An 11,238-nucleotide genomic window follows, 5' to 3' on the forward strand; every position below is an offset into this window, starting at 1 on the left:
ATCCCTTCATTGATCCCCCACCCTTCCCTCCTTCTCACATGATAGGCTTCCCTCCATTAGCAGGCTGATTTGTGAGTCTCCCTCCTCCACAGGCTTGGATCACTTCCCTGCTCTGCCTCCCTGAGCGTAGGCGTGTCTCTTTTTCTGGAGCTGCTCCTGCCTCCTCATCCTCTGCAGCACTTCTCCCGGCACTCACCGATTTCAGGCCGGAGCCAGCCCTGTGCCTGCAGAGTCCACGTAAGACTCTCCCTCATCTGCAAAGCCCTGAGTCCCGTTAGCTCAGCAGTCAGCATCTCCCCAGCTCCAGGTGGGGGCTTCCCAGCCTCTGCTCGGAAACCCCAGAGATATCTGCTGTCTCCTGCGGGGTACGACACCCTTCTCTCGGTTTATCCCCTATCAGCTGCCTCCTTTCTGTCCCTCTCAGCTCCTTTCCCAGTTCCCTTCACCCCCTCTCTCCCTCTTAGGTTCCTGTCACCTAGCCCTAACCCCTCACCTCAGCTCCTCTTCTTATCGTAGCCCAGGCCTTCTCTGCCAACTTGTATCCTATTCTCTCAGCCCATGTCCCCTCACGCAGCTCCTCTTGCCCTCACAGCCTGTGTCCACTTCTCTGCATCTCCTACAACTCCACTCTCTTCAGGCCCTCACATTTCCTCTCCACTTCTCCCAGTCAGAATTATTTTTTTCATTTCCTCTCAGACCCTCCCAGTGCCAGTATCCCTTTTTTTTTTTTTTTACAATTCCCAGCCAGTATTCCCTCTCCTAGCAGTTCTCTCAGCCCCTCTTTCATTCTTTTTCCTTTCCCAGTCCCTCTGTCAACAGTTTCCCCCATCTCCACTCCCAATCCACAGGACTGCAGGAAACAATATCGGAGGTGTTTAAGGCCCCACCCCACCCATAGAGCTGGCTGCTAATAGGATGGGTGCCAGTGGTGGGAGAGTATGGAGTTTACCTTGTCAGGTAATGGGCTTATTTTCCAACGTAAGATTTCAGAAGGCACCGTGAAAAGGGCTGCAGAATCTCGTCTTCAAGCCCACCTCGGTTGCAAAAATGAATTGCAATTTTGGGATGGGAGAAGGAGTAGTTGAAATGCCCTTGAATGAGTTATCTTTAGGAATGTATTGCTTACCACTTCTAGGTGCCCCATAACTGGAAGTCAATAAATCCCCTGGCATGGCTCGTTCCCAGTAACAGTGGAAGGGACAACATTGCCGGCATGGTTTCTGCGAATGCAACTTTTTGCCTGTGCATGGTCTTTTCCATGGGTCTTTCAGAACACACATCTTCTATCACTTTTTCTCAAAATATGTCACAACAGTTATAGATGATAACCGACCCTCAGGATAATGGTCTTGTTAAAAAAAATCTAGGTTGATCTGCCAAACGCTTTTGCATGACCTGACTATTTATGAGTAAGAAAATGTAAAACATATATTTTTCCAGATGTAACTATCCCAGTGTATATCTTGGTTGCAAGCAGAATGTATGTCTATAGCATGAAATGGTTATTAATGTAGTTCTGAATTTGATTGGTACATTATTCTATTAATATTTTCATTTTGCATCCCATCAGTAAATTCCAGTTCATATATGGTGTCTGTATATTATAATTAAATAAATCACATAAGTACAATTTCTTCTACTGTTGTGATATAAACAGGTTGAAATTTGGCTTAAGGGGCCATATTCTACCCTTATGGATCCTGCTGCACGCTGATGGAGGTCATTTACATTCGGAGGAAGGAAGAATTTCTGATGAGGCTGGAGCACTGAATACTTCGTGACAGCGGGAAAATACTGAAAAATATTCTCGTTATTTTGTTTTCATGAACACATTTATTCCTTCTCCCTGCACTATGGGCCTCCACTTGGGGAAATAGCACGTGTGGTAAAATGGTCTGTCCTGGAGATAGTCAAGGCTGACAAAAAGATTTTCAAGGTGAGCAGGAGGTGGAGCAACCACAGGAGCTCCATCACCACTCCTGACCTGATCCACAAGAGCTCGTTCACCCGCACACGGACTCGGGTTTTGTTCATCTCCACACCAAGTGTGCTTTACCTTTGCCTGGGGCAGAAGATCATTTAATTTTAACTCCCTCTTGCTGCTCCACCACATTAGGTTTGATGGGAAAAATGTCTTCAAATGTTTTTCCTGCCATGGAAACGTGGGGGAGCATTGGGTCATGCTGCCTTCTGTCCTTTTATTCTTTCACATCACGTGAAATATGAGAGAAGAGAAGGACAGAAGGTGGCATAGGACTAAGATATGAAGGAAGGGTCAGCACAGAGATTTAATTTTGACAACTTCTTTTGCTGCTTTTAAAGAGATGCTGCAGCTTTCTCTCCCAGAGATCTCAGCATTGCTGCCAGCTCTGTGGGTGTTCGAGCATCCCCAGTATCAAATCTGCCTTCCGTGGCAGCAGCTGAATCTCCTGGACCTGTGGCAGCTGAGAAGAGAGACTACAGACATGACCCAGGAGGTGAATCAGGCAGCTGCCTGATATTGGAGGCGTCGAAGCACTTTACCTACCGCACAATTAACCAAATATTCTCATTAACCACACATAGTCTTCCCTTTTATTCATACCTCCTTTTCACATTCTCAGTCTACACTGGACACATGCAACCATACTCCTGCTGTCTACACAAAAATCATGTTAAAGCTATCAGAAAAGAGGCCGGAGACAACATTTTAAATAAGCCATACAAGTCTTACTGAGAATATTTTTAATTCTGATTGCTTAATTTTTTTGTATTGGTGGCCTCTTTGGGTGGATATCAGTTTTTTTGAACAGGTCATGCTTGACTATGTGATGACCTACATTTTCTCTGCACTGTACAGAAAGGTCAAGAGGCAAGCATGGCTTCCTATCCTCTAGGTTACTATCTGGCTGATGCATGTGTGGTTAAGAGTGATATATAAGAAGGCATAGCTTTCATTTCCCACTACTTCCTAGTTCCTACCCTTGCTGTCCTGTGCCAATGTGTTCGATGCTGTTGTGAGCTGTGGATTAAAAATCCTGCTGCTACCACCAATACTCCTTATCACCTTGAGTAAACTATTTTGTCTCATGTTGTCTCAGGTACTTAGATTATAAGCACTTTTGGGCATGCACTTATGATACTTGTATGTAATTTGTTGTATAGTTTCTCTGTTTAGGCCACTATATGCATGCCAAAAAAACCCAACCCAAAGATAGTGAAAGCAATGCAGGAGTTAAATACTGAATGATCCATGTAAGGGGAGAGCTGCTTTGCCAGTTGAAGGGACCAATGCTATACCCTAATAGGCAGGTCAGGTGTCATTCAAGGATATAGAAAAAAAGATAATATAGATAGGAAAAGATGTTTTCTAATGTTTTCACATGAGCTGCCCTTCCATGTTGCCAGGTCTTCAAGCTTTGTATATTGCTAAGTTGCTGCAAGTGGGGTTTGATTTTTTTGGGGGTTTTTTTGGACTCTAACAAACCATTTTCTGTCTATCTTCATGCTGATTCTCGTTCTCCCTCCCACCTCCCCCATTATATCCTATGGAACAGGGCTGAATAATGGCCGTATTAAAATCCAATTGAAAAACTCACCTTTCTGAAACTGCTTTTAAATCCTAAGTAATTCTCTACAATAAATACACTTTCCCCAGACTCTTCTTTGTCATGTATGTTTGTCTCGACGAGATTGTTAAGTTGCATGGAGCAGAGGTTGTCGCTTGTTTATGTCTGTATAGTGCTGCGTATGTCTAGTAGTGCTTTAGAAATGATAAATAGCAGTAGGAGGAGGATATATAAATGAGATGAGTTTGGGACTGAACTTGGGCAAGCTTTTTTTATCTCAAGTTTGAGCTGACAGCATGCCTTAAGTCTGCTTCGGGAGCTTCCTTCACCCAACTCCAGCTGTTGCTCACATTTGGAGTGACTTGATGTGCCCAAAAAAGAATAATGAGCCTTATACCTATTTAAATGAGGCAGATAATGGAGAGTGGCCTGCCTACAACCCCTCATTATATGCTCATGACAGAGGCGAATAGGCCAGTCTGAGCTCCCGTGAAGCCTCTTTCAGCCTCAACATATAAGAAATAAACCCAAAGAAATCACTTCAAGGGAAGAGTCATTGTTAGGTCCTTACAAAACCCGGGGCTCATGCTCACAGAGTCTCTCCCCCCCCCCCCCTCCCAAGTGAGATTTTGATAATTAACTTCAACAATTATGATCATAACTACCCCAGGGCACAATGTTTTACCCTGCTTAGTAAATAGGCCCTTTGGTTCTGAATTACTGATTTACTAAACTTTAATTGTAGCAAATTGCCATTTCTTTTCAATTTCTCTTTTACTATTAACCTCTTTCCTAACCATTATTTATCTTGAATTATTTATCTCGAGTTGAGTGGGTCATGGAGGTGAAGCCTTATAATGCATATGACTGCATTTTCTGATACAAATGCAAGTTTGTAATCCTCATTTGGCAATAGTTGCAATAAAACTAACGAATATAGCAATACATTTATTTCAGTACTTGGTTAGCATTTTTACTAATCCTACAATCTGTTTTCAATATGGCATTAATCTCCTTCATAATACATACAAATATTTACTAAAAGGTTTAGTAATAAAATAAAAAGCATGTAAATGAAACACTGTATAAATGAACCAGCATGCCCAGGTTTGCAGTCACTCATGTGCTTATAGGATGCTGAAGGAAACTGTGTCCCTTATAACTTACCTGAGGGGTGTGAATACGGTATATATTTATGACCACACACACCCCATCATGTTCTTCCCTACTTATGTTGACTTAAACCAGTGTCATTTTTATTTTTTTGAGGGAGCTCAATGCCACTTTGGTTGATCAAAAAGATGCAGAGTGAAACTTTTTGTTACTGACTTTTGTAGACTAGCAATGATTTGGTCATGGAGAGCCAAGCAATAGTAAACTTCAATTCTCTGGGAACAAAGACATAACATTGTATATATATTTCATTTCATTTATTAAAACGTTATAACCCGATTGTAAGCTCTTATGCTATCTCAATATCCCACCTTATAGCTTCTCCGATTAGCAGAAAACAAATGCTTTTAAATAAAGAAATAAAGAAGAAATCCTACCACACTAGTCTTCCTTGCAGACGCTGTTGCTTTAGAAAATAAGGAGACTTTCATACATTGAAGTGGCCTCATTAGAAGATTATTGCTTCGATACTATGGCCACTGTTTTTTTAATCAATGGTCTCAGTGTGTGATTTTTGAATTTTTGTTAATGCAATAAAAACAGTACTTATCTCACTATTGTGAAGTGATATCCATATCTCCACTTTGACAGTATTCAAACTTCAATTCACACTTTCTGGAAAAGATGATTTTCTTTAGAAATTCTAACTCCCCGACACAGTGTCCATGATTTGAATTGTGTCTGCTTCAGGCAGGGGTTTCACATCACTGCTCCCCTTGTCATCCTATTCTATCGGCATGAAGAGCAATCCTAGAGCCACTAGCGATTCTAGTGGACAGTGTCATATATAAGGAGTTGAAATATATGAGATCCTTTGTAAAAGCACCTCACGCATGCTACATATACTTGAAGAAATACAAGAGAAGGTCCTGTTTTAGTTATTATGGATGTGCAAGCATTGCATAGAAACATCCTGCAGCTTCAAGCATTGGAAGTTACTCAAAATACTTTGATCACTTTGCCTCAACTGCAACAATTACTGGAAAAAAAATATTCTCAAATTGGCTAAGATAGTACATGAAGGTCTCATTTTTTTAAAATAATTTTTTAAACTGCATTTGTAAGGAAGACTAATTCTTTTCTGTGTGGGCACTTTAAAGCTTGACAGCCATTAAGTTGAATGGTGCCATGGTGGGCAGGTGCGACAGAATGCAAGTGATTTGTGCTGGTTATTCGGTCTCGGGACTTCCCAAACCATGGCACCCGGCCATCTCATTTTCCCACTACGTCATGCTTTATTTTCCCTATTGCAGGACTCAGTCAAGGAGGAAGTTGCTTTTTTTTTTTTTCTCACGAGTGGCAGCACAAGGACAGCAAGGTTGGTGGGGGCTCCTGCCAGTGCAGAAGAGGTCCTGCGGCAGGGCAGAGGCAGCAGCGGGCGCAGTTACAATCAACTCCTGCAACTTGCAGAGCATGGGGGTAGTGTTGGTGGCTGTGGATGGCTCATGGCGCCGCTGACTGAACTCGCTGCAAGCAGCAGGCTGAGGAAGTGGAATGTGATGTAAGCATCGCAATGGCCGACACCTTTATCTGAACCTGGAATTCCAGGCTCACGTCCATCCTTGAGGAGAAAGTAATTAAATGAATAACTTTGTTTTACAACTGTGGTTGATTTTTTTTCTGCCCAGTGGTTCTCAGTCTGCATATTTGAGATGATTTTGATAACTGATTCAAGCCTTGTTTCGAATTCTGTTAATGCTGAGGCAGTGTCAAGATTGCTCAGAATAAACTGGCCTGTTTTTTGGTCCTGTAATGTCTTTTGTTCTTATTCTTTTGTCCTAACATATTTTATTTCATATAATTGTACACTTTCTTGAATACAATGTGTTTTTATGGACAAACCTCCTGTGAGAGAGAATTCCCTTCTCTAGGTCCTGCTTTGCAGCTGTCTGTGTGGTAATTCTATTTTAAATGCCTCAGTCTGCTGCCTGCATGGGTTTCTGATGAGGGTCAGTACGACGGTGCCCTTATTACATAATATACGGGCCGATACAGTAAAAATCACAGGAGAGCGCTTGCTCTCCTGTGCGTGTGATTCAGTAATTTATTTAAATTAGGGTCTGCGGTAAAAAGAGGCGCTAAGGACACTAGCGTGTCCCTAGCGCCTCTTTTTTGACAGGAGCGGCGGCTGTCAGCGGGTTTGACAGCCGATGCTCAATTTTGCCGGCGTCGGTTCTCAAACCCGCTGACAGCCATGGGTTCGGAAACCGGATGACGGCAAAATTAAGCGTCCAGTTTTCAACCCGCGAGCTGCGGGTCCATTTTAATTTTTTAAATTTTTAACTTTTTTTTAACTTTTGGGACCTCCGACTTAATATCGCCATGATATTAAGTCGGAGGGTGCACAGAAAAGCAGTTTTTACTGCTTTTCTGTGCACTTCCCCAGCACCGGCAGAAATTAATGCCTACCTTTGGGTAGGCGCTAATTTCTTAAAGTAAAATGTGCGGCTTGGCTGCACATTTTACTTACTGTATTGCGCGGGAATGACTAATAGGGCCATCAACATGCATTTGCATGTTGTGGGTGCTATTAGTCTCGGGGGACCAATGGAGGATTAACATTCTTCCAACATTACAATATTACTAATCTTGCTAGAAGAATAGCAATTTGTGCGAATTTAACATCACCTCCCGAAAGAGAAGCAGCCCAAATACGGTCTCCTAAGATCAATAGTAAGTCAAATCATTTCTTAAACATTTTAGAGATGCATTAGTTCATTAATTCATCAGACAATAATTAGTTTTCAAATTACCAATGATCTCAGTTATTTCCTCAGTTGTCACCTCAACAAAATATTCCCATAAAACTGGACAATAAGCTTCAGTATCAACAATCTGCAAGCTTGAGAACTGATTATTTAGATGTTCTACCTTTTCAACAAAGAAAGAACCAAAAGCATCAGGATTAAAAACTTTTGTGATACTTTTGTTAGTGTCTGGCTCATTTAACAAAGATTTAAAAATATGAAAAAGCTTTTGGCTGCCTAGGTGCCAACTGAAGTTGGGAGGCATACAAATTGCACTTTATATTATTGGCTTTAAATCTATATTAATTCAATGTATCCAAATATTCCTAACAATGCTGAAGATCTTGTGATTTTCGCCAACGTTGTTCTATTTGTCACTTTAGGGGAATTAGTTCAATTCCAAACCAACGGGCACAATTGGTTCTTTTATTGGAAATAGAATAATGGGTGCAATTTGGTAAATATAATGCATTAAATGACTCTTGCCAATTAAAGACAGCTTCATCAAGAGTAAACCTTCTAGGTTTAGACAAGTCGGGCAACCATATTTCTTTCAGGGAATCAGTATCATATCAGCTCCGCTTCCTTACTGGGACTTGCCTTTGTGGAGACCTCTTATAGTCAAAATTTAGTAGAATTTCAAGTCTGATTAAACAATGATCGGACCACAGTACTATAGAACAATCAGTTTTTAAATCCCTAAATACCTGTGATGGATCCTTAACAATATCAAATCAAGAGTGTAACCTAATCTATGTATAGGTTGACTAATAATCTGTTGTGTTTGGCCGGCCGCCGGTCCATCCCTTTGTTTTATTATTATTTGAAAAGGTAAACAACTGCCCTTTATTTATCCATTCGACCTCACGCATGATTTTATAGACTTCTGCCATGTCTCCTCTCAGTCATCTCTTTTTCCTGTGTAGCCGCTCACCCTAGGAGAGCAGTTCCATCCCCTTTGCCATTTTTGCCGCTCTACTTTGTACCTCTTTTATTCTTTTTAGAGATGGGGCAACCAGAACTGCACACAAGACAAGATGGAACACACCATGGATCGATATAGAAACAATATGATATTTTGTTTTATTCTCCATTCCTTTTTGGACCATTCTAAATTTTTTTTTTTAATCGCTGCCACACAGGGAGTTAAGGAATTATCCACAAAGATTCCAAGGTCCTTTTCCTGAGTGGTAATTCCCAACAAAGAACCCAGTATTGTGTACCTGGAGTTGGGATTATTTTTCCCTACGTTCATTACTTTGCACTTTCCCATATTAAATTTCATCTGCCATTCAGATGCCCAGTCTCCTAGTCTCACCAGGTCCTTCTGCAGTTTCTCTTTACCGGCTGTTTTTAACAACTTTGAATAGTTTTGTCATCTGCAAATTAAAATCATTTCATTTGTTTCCTTTTCCAGATCATTTATGAATATATTAACAGAACAGATCCTAGTACATATCCCTGTGGTACTCCACTAATGACTTTTCTCCATTTGCAAAACTGACCATTTAGTCCTATTTGTTTCCTTTTAACCAGTTACCAATGCACAAATCGGACACTGCCTCCTATCCCATGACTTTTTTATTTCATAAGGAGCCTTTTATGGGAAACTTTGTCAAATTCCTTTTGAAAATCCAAATACACTATATCAACTGGCTCACTATCTACATGTTTATTTACACCTTCAAAAATATCTAATAGATTTGTAAAGCTGGACTTCCCTTTGTTAAAACTATGTTGTCTCATCCCCATTAAGCCATGTCTAACTAGAAGGACAGTGGTTTTGTTTTAAAGAATAGCTTCTACTCTTTTGCCCAACATCAATCTCAGGCTCACTGGTCTATAGTTTCCCCGATCTCTGAAGCCCTTTTAAAAATCAGCATTACATTTGCCATTATCCAGGTCTTCAAGTATTATGGCTGTTTAAATGATAGGTTACAGTTTACTAGTAACAAGTTTGCAATTCCGTGTTCGATTCTTCCAGGACTCTGGGGTGGATACCATCCGGTTCTGTTGATTTGTTATTCTTTAGTTCACCAGTTTGATCTATTAAATCTTCCAATGTCACAGCGATTTGTTTTAGTTGCTCAGAATCATCAACATCAAATAATGATTCCAATATCCTCCATAAAGACCAAGGCAAAGAATTAATTCAGTTTTTCTGCTATTTTCTTTTCTTCCCTGAGCAACTGTTTTATTCTTCAGTCTTCTAACAATCCAAATGACTCCTTCACAGGCATTTTGCTTCAAATATACTTGAAAAGGATATTACTTTTAGTTTTTGCCTCTATGACAAGCTTCTTCTCAGATTCTCTCTTGGCCTGTTTTATTGTGTACAGACAGACAAGGCAACTACATGAGTGATATTTTTTTTTAGAAAAAAGTGCTAAATGGTACTTATCCTCTTTGTTAAAGAGAACAGTTAGCAAGGAGCATAGAAAAGATTTGATTTGCTATATTGATCTTTTTTTTGGCCTGGTTGTTTTCTCCTGCTCCTTTGGGCTTCCAGCTATATTAGAATAGGCCTGTGTTGAGATACCAGGAGCCTTCATTCATTCATTATTTTTCTATTTTTATATCTCTCTTCTAACTCCACCAGGCCATTGCAGTGAGTCTGGCTGGTATGGACCATAAATTTGGCCACTGGGTATTGCTCCTGAGCCTCTGCAGTATTCCCAGCCCTGGTTAGCTTGGGAGTCAGAGGCATGGTCTGGGAAATTAACCCAGGTCTTTGCACTTGAGTCACTGTCCTGGCCTATTTTAATCTCACTGACTATGAGGGGTTTCTGTAACTCTCAACTGACAAAATACTGTGTACTAGTCATAGAAACTCCTCGCCTGATGTATTTGTTTAAGATTTGCAAGTAATCAAGTACCTAATAATCATAAACAGTGAGACTAAAGCTTTTATTTCATGGGCATCCACCCAGAATCATGTGCACCAAATATTTTTCATACAAACTCCACATAGAATAAATCTTTTAGCATTTCTTGTCCTATGCTCTTTGTTTTAAAAGATACATATGGAAAGTTTAAGAATTACACATTTTGTTCATTCTGTGATGATTTGTCCTAGTATTATTTTTAACACTCCAAGAAGATAAAAGCACATTCATGGTTATAACCTTGCATAAGCTCTCCTTACTTTTTCCCCCCCCCCCCCAATATTGTTGTTCACATATATTTATTACCTTTGCTCTATTCATTTAAACCTTTTTGTTGGAAAAGCTTTAAAAAACTTTCATGTTTAAACATGAGTAACAAATTTACAAATTAACTCCTAGCATCATTGTTTTTATTGGACGGTAACTGTTGTAATGCTGCAGCCTACAATAAAGGCAGCTGCCTGTAACTTCAATGACATCAACTGGCTTGCAAGTATCTCATGATTGCATTACAATGTCAACAGTTCTTAAATGCATCTTATTATTTAATTGGCAGGGATGCCTAGGTCCAAAAGTACTGAAGAAAATAAATGTATATAGTGGCACCAATAAAAGTTTTACAGAGGAGAGTGTTTGGGTGGAACTAGCAAAACTGAAGGTGGACAAGACAATGGGGCTGGATGATTTGCATCCCAGGATACTAAGGGAGCTCAGAGATGTCCTTGCATCAAAAGCTTTGCTGAAATCCAGATAAAGCACTTGATGCGATTTCAGCAAACTGATACAGTCCCACATAGGAAGCTCATGAACAAAACGAAAAGCCAGGGAGTGGGGTCCCAAGGTGGTGGAATGGATTACAAATTGGTCGACAGACAGATGACAGCA

General features: G+C 40.5%; 1 protein-coding gene across 1 annotated transcript in view; it reads left to right on the top strand.

Moving 5' to 3' along the window:
• Window positions 1–6,450, top strand: part of LOC115079831 (electrogenic sodium bicarbonate cotransporter 1-like) — a 47,390-nt gene extending 40,940 nt beyond the window's left edge. The window contains exon 22 of the mRNA XM_029583722.1: window positions 1,658–6,450. The gene's annotated coding sequence lies outside the window, so the exon portion shown is untranslated. The remainder of the gene's footprint in view (window positions 1–1,657) is intronic.
• Window positions 6,451–11,238: the final 4,788 nt, after the last annotated feature.

Source organism: Rhinatrema bivittatum, chromosome 18 (assembly GCF_901001135.1).
Source record: "Rhinatrema bivittatum chromosome 18, aRhiBiv1.1, whole genome shotgun sequence".
In the NCBI taxonomy this organism is placed as follows: Eukaryota; Metazoa; Chordata; class Amphibia; order Gymnophiona; family Rhinatrematidae; genus Rhinatrema; species Rhinatrema bivittatum.